The sequence below is a fragment of the Argiope bruennichi genome, chromosome X2 (assembly GCF_947563725.1).
Source record: "Argiope bruennichi chromosome X2, qqArgBrue1.1, whole genome shotgun sequence".
Classification (NCBI taxonomy): Eukaryota; Metazoa; Arthropoda; class Arachnida; order Araneae; family Araneidae; genus Argiope; species Argiope bruennichi.
Window position 1 is genome coordinate 122791112 of NC_079163.1, and position 22822 is coordinate 122813933.

Here is a 22822-nt window from a genome sequence, read left to right on the forward strand (position 1 = left end):
ACGAGCAATTTTAATTATGAGTGATAATTTCAAATTTTTAAAGTTCCCACATTTTGTATCTCGAAATAGAAATATATATCAGCATGTAAATTTCGTGTCTACCTTTCAAAACTAAAAATACACATACGAACATACTAGGTGATTTTCTTCTCTTTGAAGAAAAATCCTACCATTTCATAATATGTTTTATTGATGAAAAATCAATAAGATTGTGAAACGAAGTCTTTCAAACGAGTCAAACAACCCGGAATAATGTCAGGATATTATAGCAGGGAAGCAAAATCGTGCAGACCTTGCTTTTATCACTCAGAGGAAAAGAATGTGTTCAGAGAGTATTGTTACTCGGAAACTGGTTTGTTGCAGGAAATTGAAGAAAAAAGTAATGTTTGCTGCCTAGTGAATGACATACTTATAGCAGAATTTTGGAATTATTTATACAAACGACCCCTCGTAGGGCGAGATTTTTTTTCTCTACGCTTTTTTAGGTCAGTAGTATATAAGAGAATAAAATTAAAAAAAAGACATTAATTAAAAAACTGCCATTTAAAAACTATTTTTGTGAGGTAATATCTCATAATTTAATATTTGCTTGATGCATGTGACTACTTGTATAGCTTGTAGCAAAATAAAAAAAAAGTGCGAATTTTATTTCTGCGTTTTATATGTTAAACTTTAAAAAAAAATAAAATTACAATAAAGGAAGAATAAAAGGAGAGATGCCAGTGATATGTTATGGATTATACAATACCACCCGCATACACAAAGAAAGAGTAAAAACTAAATATAATGACACCATTAGAATCCTCGAAGTTTAAAGATTAAAGAGTGCTTTGCAAAGTTAATTTCAATTGAATATTTAACAGAAGTACTTTTTATCCCTTAGAGTGCATTTTTAAGATCATTTCAGCTGCATATTGAATAAGAGTATTTTTTATTGCTTGTTGCACCTATTTAAATAATAGATGATGGGTGAATAATCAACGAATGGAATGTATCACAATTCTGGCTTATTTTTTGAATCCTGTGATTTCTTAATTTGAGTCCGATATGCATATTTTATGTTATTTCTTTGCTATGTTCAATAAATTTGTTGCATAATTTAGATAATTTCCATTGGAGTTTATGAATTCTTTTCTAGATTTATAGCACATACATAAATATATAAATAAAAGTGTGTTTCATAAGTGAAATGTCATCAGACGAATGAATTTTTTAAAAATAATCCAGTTCTGCTCTTAAAAGAAAAAAAAAGTTCTTCGAAATTTCCAAAAAAAAAAAAAAAAAAAAAATGCAGGCAATATTTATCAACTTGATAATTTATGATAATTAATTTACTTCTGATAATTTATGATCCAATAAATATAATAATTTACATAATATTTCTCATTTTAAAAATAAGAATCGAAAGAAAATTCATGGACAGTCTTTAAGGCAGCACTATAATCTTTCACACGATAAGTTATTCTCCTTTTTAGTCTCATAACATAAAATTCAAGAAATCAATTTATAAATATTTACTGCATGGTTTTTTTACACAAAAGCGATGTTTTGTAGCTATACTTTTTAAGCTTAAAATACTTCTTGATATTTACGTTATGTAAAAAAAAGTTTTCCATTTAAAAAATTCTTTCCTACTCAATCTGTATCGGCTTACGTAACGTAATATTGATCAGTAAACATACTCATTGAAAATAGAAAGATTTTACAAGTCAAGTTTACTGTTAAAACTGTTTTAAAAATTCGTTTTGCTTGCATCTAAGTAAAGACAATCACAGGAGACATATTTCCCCCCATAAATAAATAAATAAAAACTCATCAAAACTATTTATGCTGCATGCTCTTATTCATATTTGCCATAATGCTTTTTTCAAAGCTGAACAAAACTTCCCTTTTGGACTTCTTCAATTATGACTTTGCTAAGTCGTTTTTTTATTTATCTTAGGATCCTGAAAGTAGTATGCGAAAATTCCCGCTGATTATCATACCATCAAATGAAAAACAATAATTTTTAAAATTTTGCTTAATTAGTATTGGAATACTGGTATTGATAGTTAGATTAATTTCAGAACGAAGGCTTTCTTTCGAAAGCCAGGTATATTCAAGCATTTTCTTTTAAAATATTATATCTTGGCGGCGCATTTATCAATGGAAAACGTAAATATATCTAATAGATTATCTTTTTATTTATTTAATATTTTTTTATAAAAGAGTATCTATGTGATATAGGTTACCTTTTATAATATCGAATTGATGAATTTAACTCAGTTTTTACTTTTTCATTTACAAAGTATGCAAGAAAGTAAAAACAAGTATTGAATTCGTCAAGAAATACGATTTCCATGTTTTAATGTATGTCCAAATTTTAGATCTCCATGATCCCGGAGAAAAAAAAAACATTTTTGGAATTATATCTATCTTTTTCGCCTGTGAATTTTTTTTTTTGGTAATTTAAAACGCCATGTCCTAGATGGATGAAATTTGATGAATGATCTTGATACTAAAATTACAGATTTGCATCAAGTTTTAGATCCAATCTCCGAAAGGAAGATGTCTAAAATGCATTCTGGGTTACTTGATTTTATTCATTATATTGTGAAGTATTAAACTCTCCATATTTTTTAAGCGATCAGAAAACACTCCTCACTATAGATAATCGAACACACTAGTTCTATATTTACTTATTTGGAAATTCTAATTGTAAATAAAGGCCTTGGATCAACTCTCTTCTGTAATTTTTTAATAGCCAAGGTAGAAAAAACACGCAGCAACATTTATCTTCCGAAAACTTACAGCAACCGAAATGAGATAATGTCACGTAAGTAAAGTGATGCTATCTGATTTCTTTTGTCATTATTTTCAATCGCTATCTAAAAAGCTTACCAACTGAAAATAACAGGGTACCACACATCCGAAACTCGAGATTTGGATCTGCAAAGTCATCGCATTACCGATTTGGAAAGGTCTGGGGAAATTGCTGCGATAAGAAATCAAACATTATTTTGTCTAGCTCATTTAACATCTACATATATGCATGCGCGCATTCATGCAGATTGACACAAATACATGTTTCATTATTATTTCTCGTATTCTCCTATGGTTTTTATTTTTCAAAATATTTTTTTCATTTCGGCTTTCGTTAATAAAATTTGTGTACTATTTGAAGTCTTATCTTTTTGTTGCTATGCTTATTTGCTTGATTTTCCTCTCCTTTCCATTGCATAGCCTATGAGATGTACGTTTTTTCTTTCTAAATATTACTACAGACAGAATTTTCAAATTTTAGAATTATATGTTATTTTCCTTTTTACTTTTTGGTATCCGAAGTATAGATGAAGTACTGTAATCATCAAAAGATTCAAACTGGATGTTTTGACGAATCTTCATGTTTCAGAACTTCTTGAGTTCAAAAAACACATTTTTGGCATTACGTCTATTTGTCTGCGAATATGACAACTCAAAAACGCTTTGAGCTAGGTGAATGAAATTTTGTACATAGAATAACGATCTAGTTTGTAAATTTTTGTCAAAAATTTTGAACGAAATCCATTCACAGAAAGTCTGTCGGTTTGTCTGTTTGCTCGAGTACAAGTGAAATCGATATCTAGAAAATGTAAAGAGCCAGTTAGATAAAATTTGTTACATAGGTGTAGAATCTAAAATATACATTTTTATCAAATTTAAACCGAATATGTCAAAGAGTTGACCATCTGTCGGTCTGTACTTTCACATATATGATCGCAATACCTTATAAACGAAATGACTCAAAGGAAATGAGGTATGTTAGCTTGCGACTACAACTGCAGTTCGGCGCCATATTTTGGTTTCAGTTGGTCGGCTTTCGAAATGCATATTCGTTTAGTGAATTCAGTATAAAGGCTAGATTTGTGCCAAGGCTCTATATTTCGTAACTCTTGTTCGCTTATACCATGCAAGGTAGTCGGGCTTTATCCAAATTCTACAATTTTATGCAGGGGATGGGGGGAATAAGATCTTTGTTGGAAAACAAACAAGAAAGTTTCGGGGAACTATTCCCGTTGTTTATTAAAAAAAGTATAGCCCATTATAAATCGATCTCAGATCTTTTTTCGCTTATGAAATTTATCTCGCATGTAATTAATTACTTCTTACCCCTATTATCTTCATAACGATTTTGAAATAATTTCAAAATTAATTTTGACAATGAGAAAAATATTATAAATCAACATATTTTGCTTCGCAGAATTATGAAAATTTTAGCTATTACAAAATTAAGTGCTACTTTTGGAAAACAATGCGAACAAGGATAGATGATATTTATACACGCTAGGAAAATCTTTCACCGTTCTAATAAAAAGTTTTAAGAAACTGCGGTTTCCAGAATAACTGATATCGTTTTTGATTTTATGCAAATATTACGTTTTTGATTTATTCTCTTTTACATTATGAGAATTTTTCCGAACGTCTGTTTTCTGCTGTAAAATCTGATCTTTTAATTAAAAATTATATATTAATTTTATCTATTTTTCTCTTTTTTTTGGCTCGTTTTATGACAAAATATTTCGATTGAAAGTGGAATTCTTTTCATATAATACCTGAAAACAATTTTATTTAGTTTACTAAGGAAAATAGAATTATAATCAAACATATGTTTAAAGATAAATTAAAAACCAAAGAAATTTAAGATAAAGATAAAAATGAAATTAGATGATATAATTAATTATTACAGTTGAAAACTCCACTGCCTTTAAAACTCCACTTCCAACAAAAACTAGGAAACTATTATTGATAACTGAGGTTACTCTAGAATCAAGATCATAAAACAAACCAAAAACATTACAATAAAAAATCTATAAAAATATAGTACTACCCCGTTTAGTTACAAAATAATATTACTCCCTTTTTTAATGGAATAAAGGAATAATCGTATAAACCGATGGAATGTGTAAATTATGGAAAATCACTAAAATAGGTAAAAATGTTTTGGATTTCCAGAAAAAGTTGCTATGAACGACGAGAAAATGTAACAAATGATACCATAAATACGGCGTCATAATATATTTAGATTGATAGAGAAAACCGAATAATCGTAACTGAAAATGGAAACTAAGTAATCATTAATAGAAAAAATAGCCGTTATTAATCATTTTCATCAAAATTACTGTTTTGCACTTCAGTTAGCTTTGAAATACAGTTATGCAACGCTGACTGATAATATCAGAGGTTAGTTTAGAAGTTAGGCCAAAGACATAACAAGTTGCAACACAAACACGTCTTACCAAGATTTGGATCCAACCTCTTGGGCGTGGCTATGTGCTTCAGCTGAAGAAAATCAGCACTGGCAGTTTGGGGACCTAAAACAATCATCATGATACATTTTAAAGTAAAAAAAAATATCATTTAAAAATGTCTAGATAAGCAAATATTCACTCAATATTTCTAAAAATCAGGCTTAAAATTATTGACAAAAAATAAATTGCATATAAGTAAACAGATAATGAAACACATTTTTAACGATTGATGTCATACAAACTGATAATCTACATTATTAGAATATAAATTGTAACCTGAATTTAAATGGGAACGGTTTTATCATCTTGTAAGAATAAATGGAAAGTTTCAAAGAATTTCTTCATGGTTGTATTTTGTTTAAAATTTTAACGATGATTTTTTAAATGCAAAAATGCATAGAAACTGTCTTCATTCAAACAATCTGATGTAAAGGAATGCTTATGTACGCTTTAGAGTTCATTTTCAAAATTGGCTGACATGACGGTTTCATATTATTGCATTTAGAGTTAACTGATTTCTTGGTTTTTTTCTCAATGTAGGCAAACGATGTACTGATATTTTCCTGTATTATTCTTTAAAGAAAACAAATAAAGCTAAGAAGTCTTAAAAAGGGCTTTGAAACTGTTATTGAAATGGTAGGATGAAAAGTATAACATGATTTGACATCACAATTTAAAAGAACGAAAAATTTTAATCATTATCTATATCTTAAATATTTCATCTTAAAAAGTTCCATCTAGCTAAGTTATTACCGCGCAATCTATACAAAAAATCCTTTACAAAAATTTACATCTGAATAAAAGAATGTTCAGAGGTTATCGAGATTCATAAAATAAAAGTCATTACTAAGATTCATAAAAAAATGTCACATACTACATTTAAAAAAAGATAATCCGTTTTATTTTTGAATGTAATTTCTTATGATTAAGCTGTTACATATATTTATCGATTATTAATGATTAAAATTATTTTTCATTGAAATTTCGTGATCAACCGTGTAAAATGTGTAGAGAAGATATATTAAAAAAATACTTAAAAAATTCTCATTTAGATCATGTAACCCATCTCGCATGTTCATTTTTCTGCAGTTAAAAGATATTAAACATTTATAGAACAATACACAATGAAATTTCATGGACTCAAAGTTTCATTGTTTAAGAATGAAAACAAAAGTATTAAAAATGTATCATGAAAACAAAGGAGAATTCTCTAGCAGAATTAAGAGATGCTTTTTTAAAATGTTACAACATCCATCTCGTTACATTCATTGGCCCTATTCCTTCCGCACGAAAGCAATTAAGTTTTGAAAAAGAAAGCTGTTACCTTATGACTTCAAGGTTTTTTCCTCAGCAAGATCTTTGGGCAACTTGGACAGAACCCTAGAAGGCCTCTCTTCTTCTCTTACAAAATTCAACTCCTTGTATACTCATTGCTTCATACTTTCTCCAGAGGGTTAGCCAATCATGGAAGGGGATAAATGGGGGAGAAAAAGCCATAACGAAAGCCCCATTTGTGATTGGCTAGCTTATATCTCTTGGAAATTTTAGTAAAACACGAGAGAATGCTTTTACTTTGACACCCGTCCCACGTGGGATGGTTTTTTATTCCCCATTGCCATCCCATCTTATCGCTTGAAGATTTACATTAAATGTTGTTTCATTTATGCTTGTCTCATTGCTAAAAAGCACCTGAGGACCCGAATTGACTAAGTGACACACTTAATCATTTCTGTTAGACAGAACTGATGGCATCCAGTGCTTATAGTTAGTGCCTTAAGGCTGTGTGAAAGAGACCCAGCATTTTTAAAGGGGCAACAAAGGTAATTATCAATGACACTGAGATATTTGTTGGAACAAATGAAGACTTTGAAACTATATATATTTTTTTTACCAAAATAAAGATAGGATTTTTTAAGGAATAAAGTAAAAGGAAAACGTATTTAAAAGCAAAGTTTAGATAAAATTTAATTGGAAGAAAAAGCAAGAAAACGCAGAAATTCAGTTTTTTTTTAAATAAAAAAGCACTTTAGAATATTCTAACAAATTAATTGAATTTGCTGATATTTTATGATTTTTTGAATCAAATGCGATGCAAATTATATGTTAAATGAATAAAAAAAGAGCCCAACTTTTAACACCAATGTACATATTAAAATTATATTAATTTGTTTCAATTTGCTGAATGTTTAAGGTTTCCGAGAATAAAGTGGAGTGAAAATTATTATAAATGTTTATCAATATTTGTTTATATTAGTCTTATATTTGGAGTCAAAAAGAACCGGCATAAATTTAGATGAACAAAAATGATGGGATATGGACATGGATAATATTTATACAACAATCGTAGATAATAAGAATTTAAAATTAAACAATCTTTCTAATAAATAGAATTAGTCAAAACATTAATAACTCTTTAATGGAGATAAAATGTACACGCCACTGATAAATATGATAAAAACATATTTTTCATCACGAAAACAAAAACCATTAAAATCTTATCTTGACATTTGTCTAAAAGATAATGTCTTAAAAGAAATATATTATACCAAATGTACCATTCGAAGTACTTTTAACAGCTTTGATGGATGCACATGGGCACAGTTAAGAATGTTTTTGGAGACTTAATTTAAACTGCTATCTGAATTCAATGTCATTTCTTCTATGCTAATTTCAATTCAAATTTGAATGATCTAGATAGCTATTGTTTTGATGAATTTTTCTGCAGTTCAAATTAATTCTCTGAGCACTTTGATCTTTATGTTGATGTATATTAATTTTAATAAAAATATTGACTCTGTCAGTTGTGTCTAAGATGAATAGATAACTCAATAATATAATACCATCCAGTACACTTTACTGAATTTTACGAAAAACAAGAGTATTTGCATATGCATTCTTTGTTATTCGTTCTCTTCCTGATTACTATTTACTGAGCAAATATTTTTCTTTCAAAATTTTTCGTTTTGTAGGAAATCTGATTGCTGGTCATATAAAAACGCATCCTCGATTTGACAAGAAGTGGGAAATTTTTGTAACGTAAAATTATTGTAAAAAAGGTGACAAGGTTTTCAACTTAAAGGGGAAAAAGCAAAAAGTTTCCTGAATTGATGTTTAAATTTTCCACCCATTTTTTTATTTGTGTATCAAATAGTATCGAATACAGAAATTGAAGTTTTGTAAAAGATGCAAGTTCGCAAAAAGTGTCATTGATTATGATGATTTTGAAGATCGAAAAAAATTTACAGATCGATCAATCGGATATTGCTTTATACTTGAATACGAATATGCATGGAGAAAGAACTGATTTGCAATTTTAATTCTCACCTTGCATTTTGGATATATGTTTCTCTAAAATTAGAATAACTAGCTATAAGGAGATATAAAATATATTTAAAAGCATGCTTTTATGGTGCAAAAGACTACATTTCCAGTACAAAACATAGTAAAAGCTACAGAGATAGTTAAAAAAATTTTTAATGGTATTTTTTTTTTCCGAACTGCAAAATCCATAGCTTAAACTCGTTTTTTTGTGTAACGAGCTTTTTTTACAATGTTTTTATTTTTTTACGAAAGAAGTCTATTTTTATATACACAAGATTTAAAGTAAGTTCCATTAAAATATGATTTTGTTCTTATAAATACTTCTCAACTTGCTTCTCCCTTGCTAGTTTCGAAGATCATCTAATTCAACTATATCAATGTAGTAAACTCGCGATTTTAGAATTTGTTTGAGTATATTCGCGTTCATTTTCAAATATAATGATTATATTCACTATCTTAACGACTTTTAAACAAAATCTATTTACTTAAAAATATTTCTTCACTTTTCTGAACTTTGAAAATAATCTAAAAAGTTTATTTCGAAATTTTAATGATAGTAGAAAGACGGATGACGAATCCTTATCAATTCATTATCCGGACTTCAGATAAACCAGATCTTTTCATGGAGCTAATTTTTGAGAACTTAAAAGAGAGAATAATTAAGGTTTCAGAATTTCCCAAGGAATGTTTATTGTCCAGATTTTGTTTTACAATTTCTTAGGTATTTTAAAAGTAAATTCTTAGACTTTTATTTTTTAATAAGTCAGGTTTTAATGTAAATGAAAAATTTATCTATACAAAAATAGTCATTTAAAAATTCCTAAAGTTTTTCCAGAAACTAGACTTCCAAATGAAGTTTTTCGAAAGTAGAATTTTCATACATATTGTTTAGCTTAATGAAAGCCATAAAGATGAAAAAAGATTTCTGATGATATAGTGAGATTCCTAAACCAGATACATTTTAGGATAGATTTCTTTATTTTTATTACTTTAGTTTATGCCACATTTGTTCTTCAGAATTGAATCAGTGTTGGCGCTTTTTTTTTCTGTTGGCTATTTAAATTAGAGAAAATAATTTGAAATAATCTTCTTTTTTTAGAAAAAAAATAATTTGACTTAAAGTAATTATTTGTATATAAATTTTAGAAAGTTCTTGAACATATACTTGTTAATTTTTACCTTTTGGAGCTATTAAGGTTTGGTGCTTATGACTTCAAATCAGAAAATTCTTAAATCTAAACGAGAAAGGAAACGTTTTAAAATAAAATCTAACAACTCTAAATTTTATCTTCTATTAAAAAATTGAAATATATAGTGTATTGAAATATACAGTGTAGAATTTTTTTATACTAATAATAAATAATGAATGTTGCACTTTCCTGATTTTCGCGTTATTATTACATGGACATTTTAAACTATGCATAGCTTCTTTTAGAATTATATGCATTTAAATATTTTTATTCTTGCACTGAGTCATAAAACTGTTTTAAAGCAAGAAAAATTAAATAGTATACACCTCTTGTGTGATTCATTTAGTTGAAGTAAGTGTAAATAACTTTTAGCACATTTCTTTTTTTTTTAATTGTCATTCTCAAATTGAATAAACAACCGATATCTAACGCCCTTATGGAACTCTCTAGTAAAGCATTACGATAATCTTTTGATAGTCTCAGTGCATACTAATATTCTTGAATATCGAAGTGATTGATTAATTGTTACTTTTTACAAGATAAGCTGCATTAAAATTTATAAAAAATTGTTTTGTAGAACAATTTTTAAAAAATTTAATTTGTGCAAAAAAAGCAAAGTTTTAAACAAAGTTCAGAAGAAATTGAAAGAAATTAAACAACTATTGTGATCGAAATATGTTTATAATTTATTTCCGTGGAGCATAAAAAATATTGTTGGTGTTTTTCGAAATTATATATTAATTTTATCATATCTTATCTTGGAAAATGCATCTGTAATTATAGTGTTAATACATTTTCAATTACATGTTTTAAAGGAAATATGCTTTCTAAAATAAATTTAGAATCTGAAAAATTTACGTTGCCAATTGATATTCAGAGAAAATTCAAAGAAATCGAATTTTAAAGCATATGAGAAACACATGTTCAACAATAAATTTTTTAGAGCACATAATATTATTATTATAATATTAGTCATAACATTATTAACCTCATCATATCTTAACTTGGAAAAGGAAATTCTAATCATTGTATTAATTTTCACTGATTATATATTAAAAAAAATTGTTTTGTATAACAAATACAAATTTAAATATGACAAATGCAATTTTTTTAATTAAATTTTGTAATAAAAATTTAGAGGAATGAGTAAAATTTGCTGTGCAAATCTCAATATTTCGCAATATTGGATTTTTTATATTGTTTGATAGGTGCATATTTAGGAATGTCTTAAATCAAGAGACTAAATTAGATTGATCAAATCTAATCAAATCTATATTCCTAACAATGAATAATATTGAATTTTCGAAATTTCGCTTAAATGCAAAAACTTTTAGAGTTGATGAGTGATAGAATCTATCCAAAACAGTCAAAGCCATTTAACTTTTTAGAACCAGAATTCTTTTCTTCCGAGTTATACATTCTGCAAAATTCTATGCAAGTTCAACTCTTGATCATGGTGATTCAAATCCTGTTTCACTCTAGCGTTTCTAGGCAAGTCCATGCTTTAGCTTTAGTTTAGTTACATGGACGTCTAGTTTTGAAGCAATACAAGAGCTGTTTAGGGATGGACCTCGTAAATCTAAACCGAAGTCTAAAGACAACGACTATACCTGAGCTGATAATCTCTTCTCAAACTTCTGCATTACACAAGTTGTTGTAGTAGGAAATTTAACACGCACCAGGCTCATACAAACTGCAGGTTTATTTTAGTGGGAATCGAGTCTCGAATCTGGAACTCTTCAGTCCAGAAGCCGATATTTTACCACTCGGGTAACGCAAATCTGTGAATTTGTATAATGTTTTAATGTTCTGCATATATTAATGAAGATTATTTTTTAATGCTAATTTCTTTTACATCATATCATAATAATATTTTTGCTCAGATTTGCATTAATCTTACATGTGGTGTCAATGGCTTTAATATTTTATGCATTTTCATTTTTGCCCAACTTGTACAAATTAGACACAGAGGAGCACTTTTATCCACATATGCTAATCACATTCAAAGTTCAACTAATATTCGTCATATATTTTAATGACCCACTGGAAACTTTTGTAAATCCTTCAAATACTGAAGTTCATAACGTTTTCTGTCAATTTTTAAAAACATTCTATATGAGATTGAAAAGCCCAAAGAGAAACAGAACAAATACAAAATCAAAACTTTCATGCTACGAAAATTCGCAAATCATTCTTTTAGCAAAGTGACTGGGCCCAATATATTTACAATTATGATCTATAAAATCCCTAAATAATTTTTCACACCATCTGTATATTTTTTAAGAAGACAAAGGTTATAATTTTTATTCTTCGCCAATAAAATTAAAATTGGCAAAAAGTGCCCAAAATATATATTTCATATTTCAATTTAAGGATTGTTATTATTTTCACAAACACATTAAAAGTGATTTTTATTAATAATTCGTCTAGTTCAGCAATACATTCAATTTCTAAAGAGTCATCCTAGCATAGAATTTCAATTGTTGGAAGATCAGAGAATTAGGTTCATTGAAAAATTTAGAGAATTAGAGGAATGTGTTAATGATAATCACGATATGGAACAAAAGAAAATAATTAAAAATATTATCAAAAATATTTATATTACTTTACTTCATAATTTTAAAAATTGGTCTTAGGTGAAAAGAAACCTTAGCAGAAATCAATAGTATCTGTGAATTAAGAAACTGTATAAATCAGTTTTTTCAGTTAATGAATGCTAATTTTAAAACTCCATAAAGCTACTTAAATTACAATTTCTTTTATTAATAGAAATTTAATTAAAGCTATTTTCGATTATTGGATACCTTTTAAAATTGAGACTAATATTCTTTTTCATTCATTAGTCGAGAACGCTTGGCGAAATCCTTCATTTAATAAAATTAATTGAAAATGATTTGATTTATGTGTTTTTTTCACTCACTGTTTCTCTCTCTTCACCCCCCCCCCTTCTTCAACGAGAAAAAAAATTCTCAGTATTGGATTAAAATATTCTGAAACTGTTTTTCTTCATCAGTAATAGATCTTAATAGCATCTAAAAAATATAATTAGCTAATTAAAGATGCCTATGCAAATAACTAAAATCGATGGAATTAAAGGGAATAGAAATTTTAATCTTTCCTTTTCTTTTCGTCATATACTTTATCATAAAAATCAATTTTAGGGTAAAAAGGTTTTTCTATTCCTCTTCAAATGCCAGCTTCTCTTGAAAATGGAAGGAAGTTTAAAGATACAATCAAAACCTACAGATTAAACTACAATCGATAAATGATATTTTTAAAGAAGATTAGAAAGGAAAGGTCAAACTAAAGTATTTTTATATCTGCACAGAAAAATGACAAAATAATTAGAGCGAAAGAAGAAAAATCATATCTTATGTAATATGATAAATTATTTTGGTATTGCTAATAATTGGTTGAATAATGATATTCAATTTTATTTTAGTATTTATTTTTTCTATCAATTACTCTTCTTGACAGTTCACGATTATTAATTTTTTACACACACCTGTGTAAGTTTAAATATGAGTATTATGAATTCAAGAAAACTAACGAAAGGGATTAATTTCAAATTTCATTCTTTTAAATTCAAATTAGTTAATTAAAATCGGCGAGGGAAGATTTCCTAAAGTTATTTCTGTTTCCCTGTATTTTTTTTAAAAAAATTATAATTTTTAACATTTTTTAATACTTGTTTTCATCCATACAAAAATTATATGTCGAATTTTATTTTATAACATTATTGAATGAAGACTAATGTTATTAAGAAGAAAAAGGAGGTATTTCAATTTTGGTATAAGTTTCCTTTTTAAAATTGGTAAAGGTCTGTTTTAGGGTGGACCTCCTATTTTGAATAAGGGATGAGTAAAGTGAACGGCACCTGAGAGGTACGCTTTTTCAAAATTCCATACCATATCAATGGAAGGCCGTTCGTAAATGAGAGATTTTCAGTGTACCAACGAAAATCCACAGTGGATATTTGGTAGAATCGGGAGCTCGAACCCATGACCCTCAGACCGTCTGTAACCCTGTCGTCATTTCAAAGAAGTTATGCATAGGAAATGATGAATCAAGTTATTCAAATAACAAATTTCCTATACAAATCATATTCAACGAAAAAAGTTATATTCAAATATGTATATTTTCAAAAGCAGAAGAGAATGAAATAATTAGGAACATCTTTTGTAAATGGTTTCTAAGTAATTATTATTTTATATAGGTTTGTAGGTCAACAAAAATTTATTTAAACAAAAAATATAATTAAGAGTGAATTAGAAAATATGAATAGAAATACATTTCATAGGATTATATATTGATTATATTACTTCATCGACAGATGATAAAATAGTTGATCATATTTCCTTAGGATGATAAAAATTACTAAAATAAGCGATAATGATAGAAAACATAATTATAAACCGTATTTACATTCGGACCTCCATAGATATCTGTGCCAATAAATTGGTCAAGCGTATCCGCCGAATTTACCTGTTTTCATTTTTTTATTGAAAATTGAGAAAATGGTCGCTACATGTTCTGAATTTAAATCAAATGTTCAGAATTCTCCCGCATTAAAGTATATCATATTAAATATTTATAATCTTCAATTAATATTAGAAAAACTAGCCCTGAATAATTTTCCATCCTAACTTTTATCTTCGTACTTCCGCGAATGCGCCATTCATGTTTGATTACACTAAAATAAGGTAAAGATAAAAGATGGTGACAAAAAAAAAAAAAAAAAACCACGTTTATTTTTTACTAAGCAATATATTGAGACATTACACAAATTTCGAATTTAAATATATCTGTGCCTTAAAAAAGAATCTAGAAATCAACAACATCGAATAGCTGAATGGAAAAGAATAACCTAAAGGAAAATGCGCCTAATAATGAATGAAAAATTCGCTTCTTACTCAAAGCCTATTATATCTGTCCATTGTAAAAACATACAAAAGGAATATGTCCTAGTTTCTGAAACGAACACTATGCATAGATTAAACACATAAACATAATCACATTCCTAATTAAATCAATACGGATGAATCTGTCAAAAGGAAAAAATAAAAATTATAAGAGGAATTAATACGAATCTTTACTTTTTTCAGACTTTTCTTGTAGATATTAAATTTTTTTCCTTTAATCATTTTTCAAAGTATTGTGAAATATTTTTTCGTTTTCAAATTCTTTACAAGTTCACAAGCTATGTATTCTAACCTCACCATAAACGTCTCAGGTTGTTTTTCAAGGTTCTAATGCATTCCAGTTGAAGTTCAGAAATGTAATCACTTCACCGTTAACAATAGTGATATTTCTGCTAAAATCAAATAAAATGTTTTATAATTTTTCGTATAACATAATTTTGATGATAATTTACTGGAGAAATCAAAATTGAATGAAATTTTGTGATCGTTCTTGTTTGTCTTTCACCGATTATGTATTATAAAATTTCCATCTTTTAATGAAAATATATGATATGAGGAAAATGTTTTGGATCATACATTTTTGGATACATTTAACAGGACAAAATTGCATAAAAATAAAAAAAAGTGCTATTTGATAAAAAAAAAAAATGCCTAATTTTTTAAAAATAAGCATTTAAAATTAAAGGAAAAAGAATTTCAAATTGTTTAAACAGTAAAAGGGCATTGCAACAACGTTTATACATTACTCTTTTCTTAATTATATTCTTGCATTAAAAAAATCAAGAAACAATTTTCAATCAACAAACACGACACAATACATGCGAATGAAGTTATAAAGTAAGCAGTAGAGTAATCTAAAACTAGAATGTAATTATGTTTTTTTTTTTTTTGTTTTTTGTATTTTTATTTTGAAATCTTAAAATTATAGTATGTTGTGAAAAGTCTTACAGTTTTTTGATAGTTATACTTTTGGGAAAAGAGTTTCTTTCCAAGTGTTATTGAAAGTGCTATTGGCAATTCGATCAATAATGCATCTAAAGGCTAAATAATGAATGAAACAATACTTTCTTCGGAAAAAATCTTTTGTTAATAGTCTTCAATAAAAAAATAATGAATATAAAAAGCAATAAGCATGAATGAATATGGATTAGGATGCTTATTATTTGTTTTCAGTCTTTTACAAACGTTTCAAAATACTCTGACCCTAATTAGTTTCCAGTGAAAAAGTAAAAAAAAAAAAAAAAAAAAAAAATCGATAACAGCTCTTCATATATTTTTTCAAAATTTCACTCCTACGGGGAAAAGTCAATAGAAAAAAAAGTCCTACAAAAATCACGAATAGAAATGCCATAAATTTAAAAAAAAAAGAATTTTGGTATTATAAATATATAAGTTATTGCATTTGTTTTTCCCCATCGACATTTATTATTTGTTACTAAAATTTATTTATATTTTAATCAGAAATAAAAAAGTAAATTGAAATTTCCTCCTTGATTTTGTATGTATCCTTCGTGATTTCAGATCATTCTTCGTTTAAATTTAGTTTATAGATTAAAAACTATTACATTTAATTTAACCACGGTTTACTTGCATTTATTAAAGTTTTAGAATCCCCATTCATTTATTTCTGTTGCAAAAATAAAGAAAATCTGAAGTGACGTTAGCCTTTTTGAGATTTAAAAAGTAAGATTTCAATAGAAGATTGATGTAGAAACGCAATAAAGAATCCCATAAGAATTAAACGAGGGAGAAAATGTTAATAAATTTAATGGCTTAAATGAAATAAAACACAAAATTTATATATTTCAAGGAATAATATTTTGTAAAACTGCATTTTTTTATACGAAAGAAGAATTTTCAATGCTACCATTTAAATCGTTACGGTCGGAAGTAATATTAAATGTGTTTATTTTTTTCATTGCTTACATCTTAACTTAATTTTATTAATAGTTGCTGCAGAAAACAAACAAATGTGAATCTATAATGATTAATATTTTTTTTTAAGAAATGAATTGGACTTAAAACTCGTTTCGCTTTTGACTTCTTCTAATTTTTAAACTTTTACTCTAATTCATAAAATGTAGCCATGAAATATATAATTAGTTTTTTTCGACCTGAATAGCCTCAAAACGCTTTTAAAAAGCTTTTATTCAGAGAGTAGCTTCAAAAGATCAACTGGAATGAAAATTATATTTTTGGATAGGAGACTGATGAAGACGTTTTAAGGATTAAAGTTTAGGTAAATCTTAAAAATGTCTAATTTTTAAAAGATTAAAAATTATAAATAGCTCTTTAAAATATTGTTTTTCATACATAAAGAGAGTGAAATTTACTGTATTTATATCTGGTTTTGGCTTCATTAAAATTTTGAGTTAATGATTAAACGCTCAAAATGAGAATCGTTCGGTCTTTAAATATTTCCTTAAATGACAATAGTTAACATATGTATTGAATGTTTATCAAAACTGTATGAGGTATTCTGTTGTTACAAATATCTTTACAAAAAATAAATACTTAGAGACTGTACATTTTATTTTATGAATAAAATTTGAAATTTCTTTATTAGCATTGAAATTAAAAGGAAATGATGGATGAAATGTTCAACTTTAAAAATACATGATAAGATCCTTGAATGGATTTCGTAATATCAAACAGCATTCAAACAGAAACGAAGTTTGTGCTGACAACCTAATTTCCAAATGCATACATCAACTTATATTCAGGATAATTGGAAAACGGCAGCATTTAAGCTGACTCCCTCTTATGGAAACCCGGACCCAATTTAAGTCCTGTATCTTTGACAAATAATAAGCCTAAGTGTATAAACGTCTTTAAGAGGAATTTAAAAACATTTTTACTATTTAGTTATATGTTAAGATTGGGCCAATTATCTGCGATTAAAGTTTTCAAAACTGCAATAAGTAGTTGATCCCTAATTGGAGTCAAACTTTCTCAATGCATTCTAGCGGTAGTCGAAGCACGTCCTTTAGTTACTTACCAGTTTTATTGACGGTAATTTAAACCAAATTGAATGGTTTTCAACTTCGAGCTAGAGACCTTCGATTACAAGGCGATTGCGAAATTCATGTGAAGGGGACATTAGTTAAATGACAAACGCACCGGTCTATGAACTAGACGAGTAGTTGACCTAGCTGTATGGATGGCATTTTGTTACGTGACATCGCTCTTCATCGAAAACTATACTTGATGCTTTTTTTTTTCTTCTGAAACACGAGGAATGTATGATTTATTCTCTGAAGTTTGAAATAATAAATATTGATATGTATGGAAAGAAATTATTTTACTACCTGTTTCATCTTTCTTAGTATGATACGTATAATAATGAAGACTTTCCTCATAGTGCCCAGGTACCATTCTAGATACTGCGTCTAACTGCAAACCTGCCATGTTCTGAGATATATTATTTTACTTTTCCTAACTGTTTTTGAAGATAAATAGAATTGAAATATTTTTAAGATTATAGTTTTTGTGACTAAGATGGAGTTGCCTTTTTCTCAAGTTTTTTATGACTTGTCGCGTAAAATTCGAAAACACATCTTTTGAAAAATGATAGAATGGTTGCGAAATTTCGCTTATGCATCCATATCTTCTAGCAATTAGGAAAAGGTGCAATATACTAATCAAATCACTGCAATCAGTTTTACCATGGATAATCAATATCACATGACAATTAGGAATGGTTCCGAAATTTTAAAAATTATTGGGAAAATAGCTATTATTAAATTTTTAAAAGGAACCCAGTATGGAAAAAAAAAGCAGAGTAAACAAATAAATATGATGAAATAAAAATTTATCGCCACTTTTTTAAGATTCACATCAAATTGTTTCTTTTATGTTACAAAATCATGTGTTTAATTTTATCTTCCAAAAAGTTATTAATATATTATTAATAACTTTTATTATTACTTTTATTTATTATTTTATTTAATATATTATTATAAATAATATTATTTCGGTCAAAACTGGCAGAATTTATCAATCTGAAGAAAGAAAATGCGATTTTAATTTTACCTTAAAAATTATACAAGATTTTGCTAAATTAGAAGTCACTTAAATATACCTTTATTATTTAATGCCCTTACCAATATATTATATAAGCCGCACACCTTAATGGTTAATATGTAAGTGCACACATGCGTGCCAAAAGTAAGTAGTTAAGGTGAGTTACCACCAATGCTTGGCTGATAGAGTGAGGAGGAGAATTTTTCGATGATTAGAAGTAGAACATTTTCGCGAATATCTTAAATGCTGAGTCGTGTCTAGCTTATGGAAACAGTTTAAGATACTTGATCCATACAGCGAAATCCTGAACAAGGTCGTCAAAGAGCAGGGTGGCCAATTTAGATCGAAATTTATCCACTATATCAAAGCATATATCAATTACGTAATAGCTTCTCAGCTGTTTAGTGTCCGTCATGCGGTCAAAGGAAACCAAGTTTCAAGAGTTAAGTTTTCATAAGGGATCTTAAAAGAGGCCCATTTGCGTTCTCTCTTGCGAACAGAACTCATTCAACATGGCGCAGGCAATTAGTGGGGAAGAAATGAGGAAATATTATGAGTTATTTTAGTCAGATATTTTACTCTTCATGGTGATATTGATGCTTATTTACTGGCATTTAATTGCCATTCCTGTATAACTTAAGTGCTTGTTCGTGACGTAAAGCAGAGAATGTAGAGATACAATTTTCTTGATTCTCAAATCTTCAAGATTACCGGAAAATTGTTTAGAATTTGTTCTACTGCACTTCTTTTATCCTATCTATAAATCTTTTTTAGTATTTTTTTAAAGAATTTGTTCATACATATTAATATAAAAGGTATGATTACTAATTTGTAATCTTAGAATTTAAAATTGTAATAGATTTAGTAGACAGTTGGAAGGAATTTTTTAAGTTAAGGAATTTTTTCCTTTATCCATGTTATTCAATTCATATATACCAACATACTTTAAAATATCTTAGCATATTATTTTCACATGAAATAGTTTTTATATAATACTATTTTTTGCATCATATTATGCAACTTATTTATCTGTTTTTACATTCTTATATAAAGTTTTAGCTTATATTTTACTTTGTTTTTTCTCCAGTAATTTTCACTCATTTCTTTTTTTCTTCTCAAAAACAACAATTTCTTTAATTTTTTTTTTCCAAAAGAATTTTTATACCCTTGTTGATTTGTCTTCTTTATTTGTATGAGTCTCCCGCGACATTTTTGTGGTAATTTGAAATTGCACAAGTTCAATAAAAATACAAGTAAAAATGTAAAGATAAGATTAATGATTGGCGATGAATAAAATCTGGTGCATAATTTATTGACCTCTTCACATTTTAATGGTTAATCTCTAAATTACTTTCCTTTTTACACAAATATGAATACTGATTTAATTTTTAATATTCTTAACAACTCTCAGTTAGAATTCTTTTTATTCCCTGATTCTTATTCTGAGACACAGGTTACGATTTAAGAAATAAGACTATGCTATAAGAATACAAATATCGTAAAAATCTACTAAATAGTACTAATTTAATTAGATTTTCAAATTTATTACATTATTTTTCAATTTCTTTGCATGTGAAAACCTAATTCATCAAATTATCTTAAAGCACATTTGTGCAATAATTTAACAATAACAAAAATTCAATTCGAAGTAATGCATCAACACATAAAATATTTAAAATATAAATAAATATCTACACGTAATATATCTATAGACCAATAACTGATGTCTTTTACCCTACATAACAATACAAAATATCAATATGTATTTCATACCAGTAAGAATAGTTTGAAATTGAATCAAGCATATTATCTTTTCATTGATATAGAACACTCAAATGCGCGATACTATGAGTTTTATTAATTATTCTCATTAGAATGTGAGTAAAAGTGAAAAGATTTCCATATTTGTAACTTCAGTTATTTCAGAATACCAGATTTCAACACGCTTTTTCTACGGATTAATGTATTTGAAAACGCTTTAATGCGCTTAAATTATTATTTGATTCTTAATTAACTCTATATTTTATTCCATGACGCTAAAATTTGTAAATATAATATCCTTAAAGTTTCTAAGCATTGAATGAAACTTGCAATCTTGTTTAAACTATACCAGCTGAAAAATGTCTAAGATATTAAAATGCATAAATATTATCTAATACCTCATTTTCAGATAGGTTTTATCATTTATATATTCTTTAGAAGTCATCTAGAGATTCAGATTAATGATTTTTTAATTTCGTATATGTAATATTTTAACCTCTTCAAAAGCGTATTTTTGATTAAAAAATGTAGAAGGGGTTTTTATTTTATTTTATTCATTTGCTACATTTTTATTCATTTGGTATTATTTTATACTACTAGCTATTTAGTGAGCCAGAAAATATTTTACTAATTATCTTCAATGTTCATCAAATATATTTATTTATGCATGATTTTAATTTAAAAAATTAAACTTTTAGAAATGTGACAACTTTTTTGAAGAGGTTAAGAAACATTTTGAAAAATGAGAAGGATGAAAACAGACCCTTTGCATGTAAAATATTTTTTTATTTTACCTCATTATATAGAAATTCTAATGTAAGAATTAATTAACAGATAGTAAATAAATTACTTTTGGAAATCTATTAAACTTCGTTATTTACATCACTGGATTGTGCAACCAAGGAAGTGCAATTATAATTCACTCAACCAAAATCTTAAAGAATGATATTCATTGCTCAGGCGAAATAAATAATAAGCATTCAATCGGATTCCGATTTCAGTTTTGAATTTCTGAAAATATGTTTCAGAACGCTTGCACCTTACATTACTTTGAAGAAAACAATACGTAACAAAAATTAAAAGAGATGCTAAATTACGAATGCAACAATCTGAATTTGAAATCGAGTTAAAAACTGTGTTTAGAATCAAACGCATTAACGATAAAGCAAATGAACGCCCAGCTGATGCCTGGACTGGAATTAGGAAACTATTTCTAAGAAATCAATAACAATATTCTAAGAATCAAATCAATAACAGTGAAAGTTCTGTGAGCGAATCCTCCATGTTCATTTTGATTAGAGTCATTTCCCGAAATTCCTAGCAATTTCCGGAAATTTCGGGATTGGAAAGCATTTCGGAGAAAAGCGCTTTATGCTCCGTGGTATAATAAGCAGTGAAGCGTTTAAATTTTCTTCAACCTTTTATAAATTAGAACGTTAGACGGCATTTCTGAAACAGAATGCGGATTCTTTTTTTTTAAAGTAATAACATATCGTACTAAAATAATTTAGACTAAATTTTTATGATTCCACAGCATTAAATATGGTGCATACAAAGCACCCTAAAGCATTAAATATGGCAATGAATCAATGGTGCATACAAAGCACTCTAAAGCATTAAATATGGCAATGAATCAATGGTGCAACAAATATCACAAATGTGATTGAACATTTTTTCGTGTTATTTTTTGAAATGAATGAATACTGAAAATGCAAGAACTTGCTAACAGTTACGGAATTGTCATCATTGCGTTAAATGACACATTTTAATGAATTAGATTAACTGATTTGTTAAGTTAATACTCCTTTTTCAAAAAGGATCTTTTAGCTTCGAATCTTTGCCAAATGATGAGTACGTCAGCAAGAACAAGATGCATACAAATTTTGAAAGGAGCCGGGTTTCAAATTGTTCGACTTAGAATTAAAAGAAGTCGTTAGATCACCCAGTCATTTCAATAAATAACAACAAAAAAAATCAATAAGGATTTAAAACTTTAATGTTCTTTTTCTTTCTCTTAAGAGTTTTTCCAATTTTTTTATTACTTCTTATTTGTTCTGTTACATTAATAATGGTTATGTTATGAAAATAGTATAAGAAGAATCGAAAAAAGAACGTGTCAACAGAGAACATGAACATTTTGAACATCCAGAAGAGAATATGATATTAGATATACTATATTAATTGTCTTTTAATCTTTCGGGTACAATGACAAGTTTGATTCATGCACATACTTATAAAATTTTTGATTATAAAAGTTGTTATTAATTTATGACCAGCAATTAATTTGAAAGAAAAAAAATGGCATTGGCATATTATATCACATGGAATAAAAATGACA

The 22822-nt window shown here is 27.4% G+C and overlaps 1 long non-coding RNA gene across 1 annotated transcript in view; it reads right to left on the minus strand.

The window, feature by feature from the left end:
• LOC129960633 (uncharacterized) overlaps positions 1-22822 on the minus strand; it is an 83256-nt gene that overhangs the window by 14420 nt on the left and 46014 nt on the right. Inside the window, exon 2 of the long non-coding RNA XR_008783643.1 lies at positions 5256-5330. This is a non-coding gene — a long non-coding RNA (uncharacterized LOC129960633). The remainder of the gene's footprint in view (positions 1-5255; positions 5331-22822) is intronic.